Consider the following 23,160-nt stretch of genomic DNA (forward strand, 5'->3'; position numbering starts at 1 on the left):
GTCCACAACTCCACTGACTTTAGTGTCATCCGCAAATTTACTAACCCATCCTTCTACGCCCTCATCCAGGTCATTTATAAAAATGACAAACAGCAGTGGCTCCAAAACAGATCCTTACGGTACACCACTAATAACTGAACTCCAGGATGAACATTTCCCATCAACCACCACCCTCTGTCTTCTTACAGCTAGCCAATTTCTGATCCAAACCACTAAATCACCCTCCATCCCATGCATCCGTATTTTCTGCAATAGCTTACCATGGGGAACCTTATCAAACGCTTTACTGAAATCCATATACACCACATCAACTGCTTTACCCTCATCCACCTCTTTGGTCACCTTCTCAAAGAACTCAATAAGGTTTGTGAGGCACGACCTACCCTTCACAAAACCGTGTTGACTATCCCTAATCAAATTATTCCTTTCTCGATGATTATAAATCCTATCTCTTATAATCCTTTCCAAAACTTTGCCCACAACAGCAGTAAGGCTCACTGGTGTATAGTTACCAGGGTTGTCTCTACTCCCCTTCTTGAACAAGGGGACAACATTTGCTATCCTCCAGTCTTCTGGCACTATTCCTGTAGACAATGACGACATAAAGATCAAAACCAAAGGCTCTGCAATCTCCTCCCTAGCCTCCCAAAGAATCCTAGGATAAATCCCATCCGGCCCAGGGGACTTATCTATTTTCACACTTTCCAGAATTGCTAACACCTCCTCCTTATGAACCTCAATCCCATCCAGTCCAATAGCCTGTATCTCAGTATTCTCCTCGACAACATTGTCTTTTTCCTGTGTGAATACTGATGAAAAATATTCATTTCGCGCCTCTCCTATCTCTTCGAACTCCACACACAACTTCCCACTACTGTCCTTGACTGGCCCTAATCTTACCCTTGTCATTCTTTTATTCCTGACATACCTATAGAAAGCTTTAGGGTTTTCCTTGATCCTACCTGCCAAAGACTTCTCATGTCCCCTCCTGGCTCTTCTTAACTCTCTCTTTAGGTCCTTCCTGGCTAACTTGTAATTCTCAAGCACCCTAACTGAGCCTTCACATCTCATCTTTACATAAGTCTCCTTCTTCCTCTTCACAAGAGATTCAACTTCCTTAGTAAACCACGGTTCCCTCGCTCGACCACTTCCTCCCTGCCTGACAGGTACATACTTATCAAGGAGACGCAGTAGCTGTTCCTTGAACAAGCTCCACATTTCAATTGTGCCCATCCCCTGCAGTTTCCTTTCCACATCCTATGCATCCTAAATCTCGCCTAATCGCATCGTAATCTCCTTTCCCCCAGCTATAACCCTTGCCCTGCGGTATATACCTATCCTTTTCCATCGCTAAAGTAAACGTAACCGAATTGTAGTCACTATCACCAAAGTGCTCACCTACCTCCAAATCTAACACCTGGTCTGGTTCATTACCCAGTACCAAATTCAATGTGGCCTCGCCTCTTGTTGGCCTATCTACATACTGTGTCAGGAAACCCTCCTGCACACATTGGACAAAAAACTGACTCCTCTAAAGTACTCGAACTATAGCGTTTCCAGTCAATATTTGTAAAGTTAAAGTCCCCCATAACAACTACTGATGTGGAGATGCCGGCGTTGGACTGGGGTAAGCACAGTAAGAAGTCTCACAACACCAGGTTAAAGTCCAACTTTTGCTCCTATCCAGAATCATCTTTGCAATCCTTTCCTCTACATCTCTGGAACTTTTCGGAGGCCTATAGAAAACTCCCAACAGGGTGACCTCTCCTTTCCTGTTTCTAACCTCAGCCCATACTACCTCAATAGACGAGTCCTCATCAAACGTCCTTTCTGCCACCGTAATACTGTCCTTGACTAACAATGCCACACCTCCCCCTCTTTTACCACCTGTCCCTGTTCTATCCATGTCTCCGAAATGGCCACAACATCGAAGTCCCAGGTACCAACCCATGCTGCAAGTTCACCCACCTTATTCCGGATGCTCCTGGCATTGAAGTAGACACACTTCAAACCACCTTCCTGCCTGCCGGTACACTCCTGAGACCTTGAAACCTTATTCATGAGGCACAGTGGTTAGCACTGCTGCCTCACTGCGCCATGGACCTGGATTTGATTCCGGCCTTGGGTGATTGTGTAGAGTTTGCACGTTTTCCCCGTGTGTGTGTGGGTTTCCTCCCACACTCCAAAGATGTGCAGGTTAGATGGATTGGCCATGCTAAATTGCCTCTCAGTAACCCAGAAGATGTGCAATTTAGGTGGATTGGCCATCCACCCTTGGCGTCAGGGTAATTTGCAGGATAAATATGTGGGGTTACAGGGACAGGACCTTGATGGATTGTTGTTGGTGCAGGTTCGATGGGCCAAATGGCCTCTTTCTGTACTGTAGAGATTCTATGATTCTATGATTCAATGAAATGTTTCCTAACTTTTTTCCTGAATGGTCTGGCTCTGTTGGTCTGCAAGTCTTCCCTAACATTGACAAATGTTTCTCTTCCACCCATCACCCTTAAACCAATTCACCCGGTGACCACCATGAGAAGACCTCAAAACCCATGCTGAGATTATATAGATTAAAGTTCCAAGTGTCCAGTGCATTTTTTTTTAAAGTGCTCTCATTAATGAACAAAAATGATCACATTCGCATTCCTTCAACTGCATTATCCCCTACAACAACAAATATTGCATTCAATTGCATAATCCCTTTTAAAAACGAGCATTGGAATTCACAGTTCCACTTCCTAGGGGGCAATCCTGCACACACGCTTGCCGTCTGTGCGAATGCCAGTGGGGGGCTCAAGATACAGATGTTTCAGATCTCGCCAGCAAGATCGCGATCTCAGGTCACCGGCAAAGTCATCAGGATCCTACTTGTGGGCGGCACCGTGGCACCCTGGTTAGCATTGCTGTCTTACAGCACCAGGGACCCGGGTTCGATTCCTGGATTGGGTCACTGCCTGTGCGGAGTTTGCATGTTCTCCCGTGTCTGCATGGATTTCCTCTGGGTGCTCCGGTTTCCTCCCACAGTCTGAAAGACATGCTGGTTAGGTGCATTTGCCATGCTAAATTCTCCCTGAGTGTATCCAAACAGGCGCCGGAGTGTGGCGACTCGGGGATTTTCAAAGTAACTTCATTGCAGTGTTAATGTAAGCCTATTTGTGACACTAATAAATTAGCTATCTCAAAGAGCATCTGACCTCCCCAAAGGTGTCCTGGAACCATATCCAAAGAGATACCTTATCTCTCCAGAATGGGATTCTGCCTATCCAAGTGAATCCACAAAGTTCAGACCTGCTCCTTCCAGGTCTAATATGTTTGACACACCTCTCACACCAAGATCACACGTGAATGGAGGCCAGTGCTGATTTCTGTGGGTAGCTGCCTCCATGAAGCACGCACGTGTGATATGGAACCGAGCCCATTACCACCACCAAGAAAATGGTAGGTGCCATGTTCGGTGGTGGCATTTCCAATTTTTGATTTGATTTGATTTACTATTGTCACACGTTCCACAATACAGTGAAAGGTATTGTTTCTTGCGCACTATACAGACAAAGCATACCGTTCATAGAGTACATAGGGGAGAAGGAAAAGAAAGGGTGCAGAATATAGTACTGCAGTCACAGATAGGGTGAAGAGAAAAATTAGCTCAACATAAGTTAGGTCCATTCAAAAGTCTCATGGCAGCAGGGAAGGAGCTGTTCTTGAGTCGGTTGGTATGTGTCCTCAGACTTTTATATCTTTTTCCCTACAGAAGAAGGTGGAAGAGAGAATGTCCAGGATGCGTGGGGTCCTTAATTATGCTGGCTGCTTTTCCAAGGCAGTGGGAGGTGTAGATGGAGTCAATGAATGAGAGAAGGTTTGTGTAATGGACTGGGCTACATTCACAACACTTTGTAGTTTCTTGCAGTCTTGGTCAGTGCAAGAGCCATACCAAGCTGTGATATATCTGGAAAGGATGCTTTCTGTGGTGCATCTATAAAAATTGGTGAGAATCGTAGCTGGCATGCCAAATTTCCTTAGTCTCCTGAGAAAGTAGAGGTGTTGATGGGCTTTCTTAACTATAGTGTTGGCATGGTGGGACCAGGAGAGGTTGTTGGTGATCTGGACATCTAAAAACTTGAAGCTCTCGACCATTTCCACTTCACCACCATTGATGTAGACAGGAACATGACTCCTTTACGCTTCCTGAAGTTGATGGCTATCTCCTTTATTTTGTTGACATTGAGGGAGAGATGATTGTCATTGCTCCACTTCACCAGATTCTCAATCTCTTTCCTGTACTCCGTCTCATCATTGTTTGAGATCTGACCCATTACAATGGTATCATTAGCAAACTTGAAAATGGAGTTGGAAGGGAATTTGGCCACACAGTTGGAGGTGTATAAGGAGTATAGAGATTTTCAGGCTCATCTGCCATTTTCGCAAAGATTGAGAAGATCACAGACATTGCGAAAATCCAGGTCTAGTATTTTTGAAGCACTTCAGTGTTGTCATGTCGGATCCAGATAATTACCTCATAGATATGAACATCCATTAACTGGTGTTTAATAAAGCAACATCAAACTGAATGGGAAGATGCAATGGAGACATCTTCCAGGCAACTCCCTGGAAGCTTCACTGAGGTAAGCCAGCCCGATGAAGGAGAAGACAGATGTTAGGTAGTTGACAAAGGGGCCCCTTGGCACCCATTTAACATGTGTAAAATGGACACAGTGAAGACCAACTTGTGGGGCATGTGCCCTGCATCCTGAGCAAAGCTACAAGTCATGTGATCCAATAAAACAGGCATTGGTTCCCTTATATATAGGCTTAAATATTTGATAGCACTGATTTACGATAGTCAGAGGCAAGAGGGTAAGTACACTGCACCTGAATGGTGAAGTCCCAGCCTCTAAAGGTCCTAGTCCTCACACAAATGTCTGGTGTGGCAACACGGCCACAGGATGAATGGGTAGGTCAAGGGGTGCAGGTCAGTGATGGGCAAACCGTGGGTCAGGCTAAGTGAGTTTCCTGGACCAACAGGGGTGCAACTGGGGTTCAGAGGCGATAGGGACAGTGAGTTCAGGCTGAGATTCCCTAATCATGAGAGGCTGGAGTGAAAAACAAAGAGGTCATTTATGGGGTTGCAGCAGTTTGGGATCAACAGGGAGAGGATCAAGGAGAAGAAGTCCTTACATTCAGGAAAGTAACTTAACTGCTTGGCTGCAGGCAGTCCATAGGGCCGGTTTCTCTGGGTGTAGCCTACAGAAACATAGAATCATAGAATCCTGACAGTGCAGAAGGAGGCCATTCGGCCCATCGAGTCTGCACCAACCACAATCCCACCCAAGTCCTATTCCCACATATTTACTCTGCTAATCCCCTGACACTAAGGTCAATTTATCATAAAGAACAAAGAACAGTACAGCACAGGAAACAGGCCCTTCGGCCCTCCAAGCCTGTGCCGCTTTCATGGTCAACCAACCTAACTCACACATCTTTGGACTGTGGGAGGAAACCGGAGCACCCAGAGGAAACCCACAGAGGCACGGGGAGAATGTGCAAACTCCACACAGACAGTGACCCAAGGTCAGAATTGAACCCGGGTCCCTGGTGCTATGCGGCAGCAGTGCTAACCACTGTGCCACAGTGCCACCCACATAGAAGCATAGAAAATAGAAGCAGCAGTCGGCCATTCGGCCCTTCGAGTCGGCTCCATCATTCATTATGATCATGGCTGATCATCAAACTCAATATCCTGATCCTCCCTTTCCCCCATGTCCCTACATCCCTTTAGTCCCAAGAGCTATATCTAATTTCTTCTTGAAATCAGACAATGTTTTGGCCTCAACGACTTTCTGTGGTAGTGAAATTCATACCCTCAGTTCTCACCTCAGTTCTAAAAGGTTTACCCCTTATCCTCAAACTATATGACTCCTAGGGTCATCATCCCTAGGGGTCATATAGGGATGATCCACCTATATGGTGGGTCATCATATAGGTGGGTCATTCCACCATCAGGAACGTTCTTTCTGAATCCACCCTGTCTAGTCCTGTTAGAATTTTATAAGTTTCTATGAGACCCCGCTCTCACTCTCCTAAACTCCAATGAATACAATCCTAACTGGTTTAGCCTCTTCTCACATGTCAGACCTGCCCAGGTTGACACTGACTGCCTCAGGTCAGTCCAATCTTGGACAGGAGACCTCAGGCCCTTTATTTGCAAACGCCCAGAACAAAAGATGCAAGAGGCTGACCTTAAGCTGTATTCAGCAGTGAGTTCGAATCCAGACTTGGAAGGAGTGAGTTTACAAATTTACCATAATTTGAAATTAGAACACACGGTACCTTATGGAGAAAAATAATTCACTTTATTCCAGTGTGGCTCTGCAGTTTGCAAAAATATTAGTCTTGGACAGGTTTTCTCCAATGTTTCAATATTGCTTATTTGTGATTATAGCAAATAGCATTGAACCGAGTGAGGTTTGTGATCTCTTTCAGGGTGAAATGCCCTGTACATGTTACGTTGCGATAGTCTGATGGACAGCGAAGAAGTGAGGGGCCGGTTGCCACCATTTTCAAGCAACTGCCTCCAAATTCTAACCAGCATCGCCAACCTGCCAACGGAGGCTGGCATGGAGTCCGAATGTGTCATTTGGCAAGAATTCACACCACCAAGTTCATGCTGGAGTACAGTCTGTGCTTGGTCTCCTCCCCCCCCCCCCCCCCCCCCCCCCCCCCCCCCCCCCGCCACGGCCCCCTCGCCCCACACCAATCTCCATTACCACAGTGTCCCCAGAAACCTTTGGCTACCTATGTCAAAATGCACACTGCATCTGTCTCATTCTGCAAAAAAAGGGGTCAACGAATACTCATGCGGTCTCTTGTTTCCCTCCGTCATACCTCCCTCCATCATTTTACAGTTAACATGGTGGCAGGGTGCAGGCGGGAGTGGGGGGGGGAGTGGTAGGCTGCCTGGGGGGCTGCAGGGGTGGGATGGTGGAGGGGAATCTCACAGTGCCTCTTTGTAAACACTCACGAGGAGGTTGGCTGAACTAGCCTGGAGGAATACATGCAATCGACAGCCCTGCTCCCCCATTATGTCAAGAGGCAACATTCCTTCACCGAATGCCTTCCTACTAATGACATCCAACAACTGAAGGCAGGAATGCGTTAAGTGAGTAATTATGGAAGACTACCTTCTCTCAGACAATGCTTGCAATGCAGAAACTTTAATCTGTTCACACTTCTAACCCTACTATCTTAAATCTGGTCTTTAATAGGTTTTCCAATTATCACTAACAACTCAGATGGCCAGCTAGTGAAGGACATCCAAGCATTAAAAAGTATATTTGTATACCTGATTTAAGGGCCAGTTTAGAATTCTATTTGACAAATAAAAACCTTGCATTTATCTTGCACTTTTCACAATTACTCAAATTATTCCAAACTATTTCACGATCAATACAGTATCTTTGAAGGGTGGCACGGTGGCACAGTGGTTAACACTGCTGTCTCACAGTGCCAAGGATCCACATTCGATCCCTGGCTTGGGTCACTGTCTGTGCGGAATCTGCACGTTCCCCCCGTGTCTGCGTGGGTTTCCTCCGGGTGCTCCGGTTTCCTCCCACAGTCCAAACAAGTGCGGATTAGGTGGATTGGCCATGCTAAATTCTCCCTCAGTGTACTCGAACAGGCGCTGGAGTGTGGTGACTGGAGGATTTTCACAATAACTTCATTGCAGTGTTAATGTAAGCCTACTTGTAACACTAATAAATAAACTTAAACTTTGAAGTGTATTCTGATTAAAAAGACAAAAATGGCAATTAATTAATGTAAACATCCACAAACAGAAGATTAAATAAAAGAACAGTTTGTCTCTTTTTGTATTATTAGCTGGGAGATAAATCCTTGTCAGGCTAAACTGTCCCTTAGTGTCCAAAGATGTGCGGGTTGGATGGATTGGCCATGCTAAATTGCCCCTCAGTTATCAAGAAAATGTGCAGTTTAGGTGGATTGGCAATCTTAAATTGCCAATTAGGTGGATTGGCCATGTTAAATTGCCCCTTAGTGTCCAAAGATTTGCGGGTTGGATGGATTGGCCATGCTAAATCGCCCCTCAGTTATCCAGATGTGCAGTTTAGGTGGATTGACCATGTTAAATTGCCCCTTAGTGTCCAAAGATGTGTAGGGTAGGTGGATTAGTCATGGTAAATGCATGAGGTTACAGGGATAAGGCAGGGGAGAGGACCTGGGTAAGATTCTCTTCCGGAGAGTCAGTACAAACATGATGGGCCAAATGGTCTCATTATACACTGCAGGGATTCTAAGCTGATTCTATGATTCTTTGTGTCTCAAATACCTCTATTTATTTAAATAGGATTACAATTACTGCTTTTCTCAAACAGAGAACAGAAAATCTTATTGCCTGACTTTGATATGCATATTGGAGCATGAAAATCAAGCTGTTATTCTTCATTTGCTCCAGAATGCCTGGTGTCGAAGAAAATCCTTTTCAAAAAGTGAGAACTGTGCGCTGCTGAATTCTTTGCTCAAAACGTATATGAAATAATGATTTTCACTCAGACAGGATGGCATTAAAACAAGCTGAAAAATTAACCTCCCAACTCAATGGTGTCTTTCAATCGCTCTGTCTGAGTGATGAGCAAACCCAGGAGATTACAAGCATTTGGCCGAGTATTTGAGTGCAGTGTCAGTCAGGTCTTCAGCACAGGGGCTCAGATTTATACAAAACATGCACAGAGTATGTCTCTGGCCTATTGCGTTCTGGGCAACCTCAAAACACAAACGGCTGAACTGCAGGGGAATTAACACATTTTGTATGTTTCTGAACTTCTGTGACTTCTGATTCTTGGGGGCAATGGGATGAGTGAGGGGTGACATGGGATGGGGGGAGGGGAGAGGAAGAGATAATCAGGGTTACCAACTCACTGAAAGCTTTAAATGGGTGAACAATCGACTGGGACTCATTAAAAATCTCTTTAAAATATTTTGATACAACATAAGGAAAGACTTTAGTCATTTTGCTGAAATGATATCTCCAAAACGGATGTGTGCATGTTTAAGAGGGTTTATGTTTTTTTTTACTAGTGTCGCAAGTAGGCTTACATTAACACTGCAATGAAGTTACTGTGAAAATCCCCCAGTCACCACACTCCAGCGCCTGTTCAGGTACACTGAGGAAGAATTTAGCATGGCCAATGCGCCAAACCAGCATGTTTTTTCAGACTGTGGGAGGAAACCAGAGCACCCAGAGGAAACCCATGCAGACACGGGGAGAATGTGCAAACTCCACACAGACAGTGACCCAAGCTGGGAATCGAACCCGGGCCCCTGGCACTGTGAGGCAGCAGTGTTAACCACTGTGCCACCATGACGCCCAATGTATGTGCCCAACTCAATTTAATCATAGAATCATAGAATCCCTACAGTGCAGAAGGAGGCCGTTTGGTCCATCGAGTCTGCACTGACCACAATCCCACCCAAGCCCTATTCCCATAACCCCACATATTTACCCTGTTAATGCCCTGACATTGGGGTCAACTTAGCATGGCCAATCAACCTAACTCGCACATCTTTGGACTGTGGGAGTACCCGGAGGAAACCCACACGGACACGGGGAGAATGTGCAAACTCCATACAGACAGTGACCGGGTCCCTAGCGGTGTAAGGCAGCAGTGCTAACCACTGTGCCACCGTGCCACTGTGGATGACATATATATGTGTACCTATATCCAATATTATTTATACATACATGATTGTGATGTGTGCATAAGACATGCAAATCTGTGTGCTCACACAGGTCTATGTATTGATGATACATGGGCGATTGTTTTTAAGGCTATGATGTATGTTTTATGCACAATAGTGTATGCATATTTTCTGTGTGCCCACCTATAATAGTTTACAGCAATTTAAAAAGCAATACTCCAACGGGACATTATTGCCCTCCAGATGTCAGTCATGTATAAATCCCATCATACTGAACGACAAGGTCCACAATGCTGTTTTAAAAGTTCACCGGTGTGGTAAGCATTGTCATTTAATTTTAAAAATGAGTTCAGTCAGTTGTGGGTTTTCTATGCTTCTTGAACCTCACGCAGTTTGAGCAGATCAGTAATTTTATTTTTAAGTGCAAATATATTTTACTCATTGGTTCAGCTCGTCTGTACTAACCTGATGTCGTGGATAAAGAGAGAATTTTATTCCCAGTCATTCTAACCAACCTGCTCTTGTGTGTAATTCAGCGCAAGATCCTTTTGAATGCAAGTACCTGAAAAGACTGAGAGCTTAGCGGCAAGTCTTACTGCTTCAATTTCAGCTTGACTCCACTCACGGTCTCGAGCTGTTCCTTCATCCAGCATTTCTTTCTAGCTATTATTACTGAGTCTAAAGTTCACGACCCTACATTGGACACAAGCACAGTAGCACAATAGATATCAGAAATCTCTGTGTGGCATTCACGTGACATAGCTCCCACGAGGCAGGTATAGAAATGAGCTTATTACAAAGCCCTCTGCAGTTAACCTGCAACAAGATGGGGGGGAAATAGCCTCGCCAACAATGGATTGAAAAATGATACAATGTGTGTTATTAGCAATGCACAAACAGAATTATGAATAATAGTATTGAAAGGCAAATAAGCTTTGAGAATCACCCTATAATCTTGATATAAATGAAATTTCATGAGCAAATATGGTGCAAATTTATCTATCTTATTAATTGGCTGCAGACTGAAATAGATGGATTAGGATGTGCAGTGGACCTAGCCAACAATTGAAGTAAATAGAAAAAGCTTTGCTGCTTCTCATAGGGTTATTCTCAAGTTTATAAGGAAAGGGATGATGTGAAAAGATAAAGACAGGTGGACTAATGGCAAACCAGGTGAATCCCACCAGATGTATTTAAAAACTAAGGGATCAGACCTGGCATGTCATTGAGTCTGTTGATTTAGAATCATAGAATCATTTTGATTTGGTTTATTATTGTCACATGTACTAACATACAGTGGAAAGTATTGTTTCTTGCGCGCTATACAGATAAAGCATACCGTTCATAGAGAAGGTAAGGTGAGAGTGCAGATGGAGTGTTACAGTCATAGTTGGGGTGTAGAGAAAGATCAACTTAATGCAATGAAAGTCCATTCAAAAGTCTGACAGCAGCAGGGAAGAAGCTGTTCTTGAGTCGGTTGGTACGTGACCTCAAACTTTTCTACCTTTTTCCCAAAGGAAGAAGGTGGAAGAGAGAATGTCCGGGGTGCATGGGGTCCTTAATTATGCTGGCTGCTTTGCCGAGGCAGCAGGAAGTGTAGACAGAGTCAATGGATGGGAGGCTGGTTTGTGTGATGGATTGGGCTACATTCACAATCTTTTGTAGTTCCTTGCGGTCTTGGGTAGAACAGGAGCCATACCAAGCTGTGATACAACCAGAAAGAATGCTTTCTATGGTGCATCAGTAAAAGTTGGCGAGAGTCATAGCTGACATGCCAAATTTCCTTAGTCTTCTGAGAAAGTAGAGGCGTTGATGCAAAAAGATAAAGACGGTGGACTAACCGCAAACCAGGTGAATCCCACCAGATGTATTTAAAAACTAAATGATTAGACCTTGCATGTCATTGAGTCTGTTGATTTAGAATCATAGAATCCCTACAGTGCAGAAGGAGACTATTCAACCCACCAAACCAGCACTGACAACAATCCCACCCAGGCCCTATCCTCGTAACCCCGTGTATTTACACTGCTAATCCCCCTGATACCAAGGGACAATTTATCATGGCCAATCAACCTAAGCCACACATCTTTGTCTTTAACAGGAATAAATAATCATGAGATATGTAAAAGTAGCTGCCAGTTCTCAATCACTCGATCTGCACAATGGCCAAGTCAAAATTATCCCCAATGAGCCCTTTTTGGAGACCAATGTTCAGGACCCAATGACAAGTTTGAGCTTGCATCACAGCTGCATTGTGACCTTCATGCTCTATAAGCTTCTGTCCCTATGTTCATTAGTCTTTTGTTTTCTCTCCTTCTCCCCACCCCAATTACATGTTCAGTCACATTAGTCAGTTCACTAATCAGTGGGAGATTTTACATTCAGGCTGAATTTGAGTTGAAACTTGAATGTAACTTCATTGCAACAAACCATTGCACATAACCCACTGCATTCCAGACACTTTCTCCTGAATGTGGCTCCAGGGGGAAATCAAAGAACAAAGAACATAGGAAAGAACAGCACAGGAACAGGCCATTCAACCCTCCAAGCCTGCGCCGATCATGATGCCCTAACCAAACGTAAAAATAAAACCTCTGCCCTCTATTTCCTCCCTATTCGTGTATCCATCTAGATGCGTCTTAAATGTTGCTAATGTGCCTGCTTCCACCAACTCCTCTGGCAGTGCGTTCCAGGCACCCACCACTCTCTGCGTGAAAAACTTCCCTTGTACATCTCCCTTAAACTTTCCCCCTTCTCACCTTGAACCTGTGCCCCCAGTAATTGACACTCCCACCCTGGGGAAAAGCCTCTGACTATCCACCCTGTCTATGCCTCTGATAATTTTGTAGACCTCTACCAGGTCTCCCCTCAGCCTCTGACTTTCCAGTGAAAACAATCCCAGTTTATTCAACCTCTCCTCCAGGCCAACACCCTCGAGACTAGGCAACATCCACAAAGCTTCCACATCTTTCTGGTTCGAGGTCAATGGGCTTCATGTTTATTTTTTTATATTCTTAATCATTAAACCTGGACACAGAAACATTTGAGTGCACTGAGGGTGTGCTTACCCCTTTCCCATTTCTCTGGGACACAGGCAGCCTCACCTGTCTGTCAACTTTCTTCTGCTTTGTAGCACCTTTACCCATCGTAGATTGATTGGTCAGCCTTCATCTTTTATGGCTTTTGGCTGCATACACAAAAATATTAGTTGATTCTGAAGCCATTTAATTTGACACTCAGGATAATTTATTTCAAAACGTAACCTCTTCAAATCAGAACATGGGAACCAGAACAGCATGAATGGTGTAGAGAACATGAATAGAGTAGGAAAGGTTTTAAAACTCAGCAGGTGAGCTGAAAGGGAGGGTGAAAGGGCTGACATAAGTTCAAGGCGGTAAAGAAGACAAATGGCATGTTGGCCTTCATTGTGAGAGGTTTCGAGTACAGGAGCAGGGATGTGTTGTTGCAATTATACAGGGCCTTGGTGAGGCCACACCTAAAATATTGTGAGTAGTTTTGATCTCTTTTTCTCAGGAAGGATCGTCTTGCCCTTGAGGGAGTGCAGTGAAGGTTTACCAGGATGGGGGGACTGATGTATGAGGAGAGATTGACTAAGTTAGGATTGTTTTCATTGGAGATCAGACGAATGAAGGGGGATCTCACAGAGGCTTAGAAAATTCTAACAGGGCAAGACATGGTAGATGCAGGAAGGATGTTCCCGACGGTGGGGGTGCCCAGAACCAGGGGTCACAGTCTGAGGATACAGGGTAGACCATTTAGGACAGAGAGGAGGAGATATTTCTTCACCCAAAGAGTGGTGAGCCTGTGGAATTCATTCCCACAGGTAGTTGATGCCAAAACATAGAATGTATTCAAGAGGCGGCTGGATATAGCACTTGGGGCGAATGGGATTAAAGGGAAGAAAGCAAGATTAGGATATTGAGTTGGATGATCAGCCATGATGGCGATGAATAGTGGAGCAGGCTTGAAGGGCCAAATGGCCTCCTCCTGCTCCTATCTTCCATGTTTTTATATCAAAACAGTTTAAAAATCTATGCTTGTTTCTGTGGATTATGATCAATGATGTCCGGACAGCATTATTATTGTATTATTGTTTGGGTAACTCATGCAACTGGCTGCTCCCCCTTGACACTCATTACTCTTCTAACCAGCTCACCTCAATCGGTCAACAATGGACTGCCGCAAGGGTCAGTGCTGTCACCGACACTCTACAACCTCTAAATGAGCAACAAGCCACCGACAAATGTGCACAAATTTGCAAATGTGGATGATCTTACCCTGACAATGCCACCTTCGACAGCACTGAGTCTGCTTTGAACACTCAACAGCATGTCTGAGCACCACCAGAAACAGAGGCTCAAACCAAACCTTCACCAAACAACAGTGACTGCAGTTCATCTTAATGACAAAAATGCAAAACGCACTCTGAATGTGACCTTCTGCCATCATCTTGTAGGACGTGACCCCAGTCCTGACTTTCCTCAGAGTGAAGCTGCACCGCACAACCACAGCAACCAAGACAAGTCAAGAGTCCAGAAACTGGCAGACACCAGTCACAGAGCCACAGCACCGGTGCTACAGGCTTCAGCGATGGCCCTCGCGTGCTTTGCCGCTGAGAATTCTTCACCCATATATTTTGTTTAATGATTTGTGGGACTTGGACATCGCAGGCTGGTCAGCATTTATTGTCCGTCCCTAGTGGCCTGACGGTAGTTGAGAGTCAACCACATTGCTGTGGCTCTGGAGTCACATGTAGCCCAGAACAGGTCAGGACAGCAGATTTCCTTCCCTAAAGGGACATTAGTGAACCAGATGGGTTTATACGACAATCGACAATGTTTCCAGGATCATCAGTACATTCTTAATTCCAGATTTTAATTTTGTTAAATTCAAATTCCACCATCTGCAGTGGCGGGATTCGAACACGGGTCCCCAGAACATTAGCTGAGTTTCTGGATTAATACTCCAGCAGTAAAACCACTAGGCCATCGCCTCCCCTTTTGCACCAAAAGTAGCCAAACTCAACTGGTCGATGTTCAACTGAACATTGCAATGAGATGCACCACTGGAACTGTCAAGTCAACCCAGCACCTGGTGAGCTGCACTGGCACATATCGCCTGCCCAGCGAACCACCGCAGTGTAGTCACCCTCTGTGAAGGTCAGAGATTCAAGGAAAATAAATGTCCCCCCATCATTCAGGACCTCACCAATGCCCATCATCTGCGCTTGAAGTCCCATAAGCCCTCTTGGATCCATGCACCCAACCTCAGGTGATGTGATTTCTACCCTGTAGAAGCTGAGAGAAATGAATGGTCCTCAACTCCTTCATGAAGGGCCCGACGAAGAAGGTCCCTGGTTTTGACCTCCCACAAAGCTCACAGAATCATAGAATCCCTACAGTGCAGAAGGAGACCATTCGGCCCATTGATTTGATTTGATTTGATTTATTATTGTCACATGTATAAACATACAGTGAAAAGTATTGTTTCTTGCGTGCTATACAGACAAAACATACCATTCATAGAGAAGGAAATGAGAGAGTGCAGAATGTAGTGTTACAGTCACAGCTAGGGTGTGGAGAAAGATCAACTTAATGCAAGATAAGTCCATTCAAAAGTCTGACAGCATCAGGGAAGAAGCTGTTCTTGAGTCTGTTGGTACATGACCTCAGACTTTTGTATCTTTTTCCCGAAGGAAGAAGTTGGAAGATAGAATATCCGGGGTGCGTGGGGTCCTTAATTATGCTGGCTGCTTTGCCGATGCAGTGGGAAGTGTAGACAGAGTCAATGGATGGGAGGCTGGTTTGCGTGATGGATTGGGCTATATTTACGATCTTTTGTAGTTTCTTGCGGTCTTGGGCAGAGCAGGAGCCATACAAGCTGTGATACAATCAGAAAGAATGCTTTCTATGGTGCATCTGTAAACGTTGGTGAGAGTCATAGCTGACATGCCACATTTCCTTAGTCTTCTGAGAAAGTAGATGCGTTGGTGCACTTTCTTAACTATAGTGTCGGCATGGGGGTACCAGGACAGGTTGTTGGTGATCTGGACACCTAAAAACCTGAAGCTCTCGACCCTTTCTACTTCGTCCCCATTGATGTAGACAGGGGCATGTTCTCCTTTACGCTTCCTGATGTCAATGACAATCTCCTTCGTTTTGTTGACATTGAGGGAGAGGTTATTGTTGCCGCACCAGTTCACCAGATTCTCTGTCTCATTCTTGTATTGTGTCTCGTCATTGTTTGAGATCCGACCCACTACGGTGGTGTCGTCAGCAAACTTGAAAATCGAATTGGAGGGGAATTTGGCCGCAGTCATAGGTGTACAAGGAGTATAGCAGGGGGCTGAGAACACAGCCTTGGGGGGCACCGGTGTTGAAGATTATCGTGGAGGAGATGTTGTTGCCGATCCTTACTAATTGTGGTCTGTGAGTTAGGAAGTTCAGGATCCAGTCGCAGAGGGAGGTGCTGAGGCCCAGGCCACGGAGTTTGGAGATGAGTTTCATGGGAATAATAGTGTTGAAGGCTGAGCTGTAGTCAATAAATAGGAGTCTGGCATAGGTGTCCTTGTTATCTAGGTGTTCCAGGGTTGAGTGCAGGGCCAGGGAAATGGCGTCTGCTGTGGACCTGTTGCGGCAGTAGGCAAACCATAGTGGATCCAGATCATCCGGGAGGCTGGAATTGATTTGTGCCATGACTAACCTTTCGAAGCACTTCATGATGATGGATGTCAGAGCCACCGGCCGATAATCATTGAGCCTGCACCGACAACAATCCCACCCTTTCCCTATCCCCATAACCCCACATATTTACCCCATTAAACCCCCTGACACTAAGAGGCAATTTAGCATGGCCAATCCACCAAACCATGGGCATTACAAAACCCCATTCATACAAACAATGGCAGGTGGGGATATCTGACGCACAAATGGAAAGTGAAAAACTCTCCTGTGTGTGACTGTGCTCGCCCAGAACAGACCAGAGAAGACAGAACAATTCAGTATCCAACTCAAATACAGAGGAGATATTACAGTGATACACCCTCTACCACCAGCCCCCCCAAACACACCACCGCCCGCCACCTCCCCCCCCCTTCCCCCCCCCCCTCACCCCCCCAGCCCCCGCCACTCCCAATGTGAAATCCTGGCCTGGCCAACTCAAATGTAAAATTATAGTTATCGCTCTATACCCAGCCATATGGAAGAAGATCTTCTCCTCATGTACAAGTTCCACCCTTCCTTCAGACCCTGACAGAATACTCCTTGTTAGATAGAACACACTTGAAATTAAACTACTTGATACTATCAAAAGCCAGTTTGAGTTAAGACCATCTTGCTAACGGACATTTCCAACTTCCTGAAAGTCATTTTTTTTAGATGGCAATATTTTGCTTCAGAGGGAGAAATACAGACATAGAATCCCTACAGTGCGGAAGGAGGCTATCTGGCCCATCAAGCCACATGTCCTATCCCCGTAACCCCACATATTTACCCTGCTAATCCCCTTACACTAAGGGGCAATTTAGCATAGCCAATGCACCTAACCCACACATCTTTGGAGTGTGGGAGGAAACCAGAGCACCGAGAGGAAACCCACGCAGATACGGGGAGAATATGCAAACTCCAAATAGAGAGTCACCCAAGGCCGGAATCGAAACCAGGTCCCTAGGGCTGTGAGGCAGCAGTGCTAACCACTGTGCCACCGTGCCGCCCATAAGTACTACGGTCCAGTGAAAATTCTTGCAATATTATCCAGCCTAATGCTGCTAGTCTTCCAATACTGACCTGGAGTTTGCTGGAATTAAATAAAGATTAATCTCCTATTGTCTGTCACAAGCAACAGAGGGAAAAAAGTAATGGGGGAATTAAAAACACGGTACAATTTGGTCAACTCCTTTGGACACTTCTGTTTATTGAACATAAAAAGTATTGCCATGAATGTATCAAACGGCCAATAGTGGGAGCTTTGGGGGCGGGGCGGTTGGAGGTGGGAAATCATGTGATGAAACTGGGAAGACGTCCAACCAAAGTTGGCAACCCTGAAGCAGCTCGATATCATTAGAAACAGCAACACCAAACCAAACAATGAGAAATAGTTCACAATGACAGAGTGCTGATTTGTGTTGGATTTGATTTGAGTTTGCTTCTATTGTGTCGCCTGAAGCTTCTGAGATCTCTCTGACATCCCCTCAGGCAGAAAGCCATTGCGAGCCGACTTTCAAACATGCTTAATAAACACTACTCCAGTCGCTGTTCATACACAATGTGTTTTTATCTTGGCCGTGTTACTTGCCTTAGAGTCCAACAGCAAAGATAGGAGGCTATTCAGCCCATCAACCCTATCCTGGCTCTTTGAAACCAATGTCTAATTCAGCCCCGTAAAGCCAGCATTTTCTCCATTGCTCTAAGAATTAATTCCCTTCAAGTCCATTCCATTTACCTTTCGAGGATTCCCATCAAATCCGATTTCACCACTCTTTCAGGAAATCGTTCCACATCTTATAGAGTCATAGAGTTCATAGAGGTTTACAGCATGGAAACAGGCCCTTCAGCCCAACTTGTCCATGCTGCCCCTTTTTTTTAACCCCTAAGCTAGTCCCAATTGCCCATGTTTGGCCCATATCCCTCTATACCCATCTTACGCATGTAACTCTCGAAACACTTTTTAAAAGACAAAATTGTACCCGCCTCTACGGCTACATCTGGCAGCTTGTTCCAGGCACTCACCACCCTCTGTGTGAAAAAATTGCTCTTCCGGACCCTTTTGTATCTCTCCCCGCTCACCTTAAACCTATGCCCTCTAGTTTTTGATTTCCCTACCTTTGGGAAAAGATATTGACTATCTAGCTGATCTATGCCCCTCATTATTTTATAGACCTCTCTAAGATCATCCCTTAGCCTCCTACGCTCCCGAGAAAAAAGTCCCAGTCTATCCAGCCTCTCCTTACAACTCAAACAATCAAGTCCCGATAGCATTCTGGTAAATCTTTTCTGCACTCTTTCTAGTTTAATAATATCCTTTCTATAATAGGGTGACCAGAACTGTACACAGTATTCCAAGTATGGCCTTACCGATGTCTTGTACAACTTCAACAAGACGTCCCAACTCCTGTATTCAATGTTCTGACCAATGAAACCAAGCATGCCAATGCTTTCTTCACCACTCTGTCCATCTGTGACTCCACTTTCATGAACCTTTGCCCCTGGATCTCTTTCTTCTATAACTCTCCCCGATGCCCTACCATTAACTGAGTAAGTCCTTCCCTGGTTCAATCTATCAAAATGCATCACCTCGCATTTATCTGTAATGGAGATTGTGGTGCTTGGAGAGTCACGTCTGATCATCTCGCAATAAGGAGTGTGTAATTCCCAAAGTCTCCTCTTTATTCACTCATGAGAAGTCACCTGGATTCACCTGATGAAGGTGCAGCGCTCTGAAAGCTCGTGATACCAAATAAACCTGGTGGACTTTAACCTGGTGTTGTGAGACTTGTTACTGTGCCCATCCCAGCCCAATGGCGGCATCTCCACATCCTGGTTATTCACTCATGGAATGCGACATTGCTGCCAAGGACAACAATTTTGCCATTCCCTAATTACCTTTGAAAAGATAGTGGTGAGCTGCCTTCTTGAATCGATGGGGACCATGTGGTGTAGGCACACCCACAGCGTTGTTAGGGAGGGAGTTCCAGGATTTTGACCCAGTGATATTGAAGGAACAGCGATATAGTTTCAAGGTGAGCAGCTTGGAAGGGAGCTTGTAGAGGGTGGCATTCCCATGTGTCTGCTGCCCTTTTCCTTCGAGGTAGTAGAGGGCATGGAATTGGAAGTTGCTGCCTAAGGAGCCTTGGTGAGGTCCTGTAGCGCATCCTATGGATGGGACACACTGCTGCCCCTGTGCATCAGTGGTGGAGGGAATGGATGTTTAAGGTGGTCGATGAGGTGTCAATCAAGTGGACAGCTTTGTCCTGGATGGTGTGGAGCTTCTTGAGCATTGGTGAAGTCACTTTTCCAGGCAAATGGAGAGCATTCCATCACACTCCTGACTTTAAAGTTTATTTATTAGTCACAAGTAGGCTTACATTCACACTGCGACTAAGTTACTGTGAAAATCCCCCAGTCGCAACACTCCGGTGCCTGTTCGGGTAAACAGAGGGAGAATTCAGCATGGCCATTGCACCTAACCTGCACATCTTTGGACTGTGGGAGGAAATCGGAGCACCCGGAGGAAACCCGCGCAGACACGGGGAGAATATGCAAACTCCACCCAGAGCCGGGAATCAAACCCGGGTCCCTGGTGCTGTGAGGCAGCAAGTGCTAACCGCTGTGCCACCGTGCCGCCCCTTGTGCCTTGTTGATGGAGGGCAAGTTTTGGGGAGTCAGGAGATGACCTGCCTCTGACCTACTCTTGCAATCTAGCTTTCATTATTGTGTTGATGTTTATTTATTTATCTTTCTTAATAATCATTTTCTTTGTCGCCTCCAACAGGCTTTCGCGGTTGTTCATTTCAGGGCCATGCCACCACCCACTCCACCCTCTGGCGCTGATGTACTAATTCCCACCCGAGGCCAACGGGAGTAGTGTGGAGGTCAGTGGATAAGGAACTGGCCCCAGCAGTCAGGTCAGTCAATTGGGTGGACATGGGAAGGAGGCAGCTTCACAGTTGTAAGTGGATCAGGAATCACCAAGGCTTTCCAATAGGCTAGGAGAAGAACTCCCACTGCCCACAGCCGCCATGTTTTCACTGGCAGCTCCAGCACAGGTGTGACCAGGGGATCTGATCGAGGTACATAAAATACTAAAAGGGATTGATAGGGTAGATATAGATCAAACGTTTCCCCTTGTGAGGCAATCTCGACAAGAGGTCACAGATGTAGGTTGTGAGGTGGTAGATTTCAAACTGAGGTGAGGAGGAACTACTTCTCACAGAGGGTGGTGAATTTGTGGAACTCGCTGTCCCATAGCGCAGTGGAGTCTGAATCATTGAATGGTTTTAAGAAGGAGATAGATATATTTCTAAGTCCAAAGATGTGCGGGTTAGGTGGATTGGCCATACTAAATTGACCGTTAGTGTCAAGGGATTACGGGGGTAGGGCCTCGGTGGGATTGTTGTCAGTGCAGGCTAGATGGGCTGAATGGCCTCCTTCAGCACTGTAGGGATTCTATTCTTTGATTAAAAAGGGGCTATACGGGAACTGGAGGGGAGGTAGATTTGAGACCAGGGAGGGACCAGCCATGAGCTACCTGACTGAATGTCGAAGCAGGCTCGAAGAGCTGACTAACTTGCTTCTGCTCCTAATTCCTATGTTCCGCAATCAAAATCAGGACGAATACTGATTGATATATTCTGACCCCAAATACGGAGATTGACAAGGAACCGCCGGCAGACTGTTTATGAGCGGGCAAGGATGGCAGTAAATGGCAGAGTGTGCCAACACGTGAGGAATGATTGTTGCTAACCTGGCCTTCATCATTCTTGCTGATTGAAAATTAAGTCTCGAAACATTGCTTCCGAACACCAACATCTCCCTCCATGACACCTTCAGAGTTCAGCCTAAATTTGAACGATGGATACGGTTACCTGACCTCCCTCGCCTGGGGGCGTAACAATTTTGGGGGCACCTTGTCGGGAATCACAACTAACTGGGAGGGGGGGCTCGCCTGGGGTCCGGTTGTAACACATACCACACACCTTCTGTTTCACACCATCATCTATCTAGTCATTTAATCTCTCTTACATTCCACCCCATCACAGACACTGGCTGGGATTTAGTGCCTGTGCTCCCTATAGTGCAAATAATGATGTGGCAAAATCCCGCAAGAGTGAGCAAAGGAGAATCTTGCTGGTGAGTTCTCATGGCGTGATTGTGTCTCCCTCCCCACCTCACCAGCGACATAATGGGGTTCCCATCCAGAAGGTTGGGAACCTCACTTAAATGCATTAACGCATAATTATCGAGCTGCCCCACTGTAACGTCCCCCCAGCTTGGGACTTTCTCCCTCTCCACCCTTGTCTGAAATTAACAACAGTTAGTTTTAGTTTAGTTTATTTATTAGTGTCACAAGTAGGCTTACATTAACACTGCAATGAAGTTACTGTGAAAATCCCCTAGTCGCCACACTCCGGTGCCTGTTCAGGTCAATGCACCTAACCAGCACGTCTTTCAGAATGTGGGAGGAAACCTGAGCATCCGGAGGAAACCCATGCAGACACGGGGAGAATGTGCAAACTCCACACAGAGAGCAACCCAAACCAGGAATTGAACCCGGGTCCCTGGCGCTGTGAAGCAGCAGTGCGAACCACTGTGCTACAGTGCCGCCCGCTCAGTGTTCGGGTACACTCAGGGAGAATTTAGCATGGCCAATGCACCCTAACCAGCATGTCTTTCGGACTGTGGGAGGAAACACATGCAGACACGGGGAGAACATGCAGATCAGTGACCCAAGCTGGGGATCGAACCCGGGTCCCTGGCACTGTGAGGCAGCAGTGCTAACCACTATGCCACCATGCCCCCAGATCTGAAGCAATGTTAACCAGGCGAAAAGACCATGCCAGGGGGTGAACAGGTCAGTACAGATCCCACCCTCTCTCCAGTGTCCTGGAACTGCTCTGGCAGTGCCCCCTGGCAATGCTATCTGGCTGTGCCAGGGTGCAGTGCCATGTGGGCCCCTCTGGGGAGCAACCCTTGGGGGAGGGGGGGGGACATTGCCGGGGATGGGGTGGGGGAGGGGGTGGTCTCCATGTTCATTTGGGGGGAAGAGGTCCCCATAATTTAACTGGAGATGGGTGTCCCAAACACTGGAAACATGAAGTTGCCGGCTATTTCAGACCCAGCCCTGGAAGCATGGTAGCGTGGGCTGCTCCTCCGGGACTTTTTTCCTTCTAAGTCCGAGACAATATGGCGAGAAAAGCCAGCTGTGCTGCCGGCAAACTACACACCCGAGCGAGCACTGAGAAGAAAAGAAGGAAAATACTGCTCCTTACATCTTGCTCTTTCTCCTTTCTTTCCCTGCCTCAGTACTCACTTAAAACCTTGATTTGGTTTATTATTGTCACATGTATTGGGATATAGTGAAAAGTATTGTTTCTTGCACACTATACAGACAAAACATACCGTTCATAGAGAAGGAAAGAAGAGGGTGCAGAATGTAGTGTTACAGTCATAGCTACAGCGTAGAGAAAGATCAACTTAACGCAAGGTAGGTCTATTCAAAAGTCTGACAGCAGCAGGGAAGAAGCTGTTCTTGAGTCGGTTGGTACGTGACTTCAGACTTTTGTATCTTTTTCCCGATGGAAGAAGGTGGAAAAGAGAATGTCCGGGGTGCATGGGGTCCTTAATTAAGCTGGCTGCTTTTCCCGAGGCAGCGGGAAGTGTAAACAGAGTCAATGGATGGGATGCTGGTTGTGTGATGGACTGGGCTTCATTC

This window comes from Mustelus asterias, chromosome 7 (genome assembly GCF_964213995.1).
Source record: "Mustelus asterias chromosome 7, sMusAst1.hap1.1, whole genome shotgun sequence".
Taxonomy (NCBI): Eukaryota; Metazoa; Chordata; class Chondrichthyes; order Carcharhiniformes; family Triakidae; genus Mustelus; species Mustelus asterias.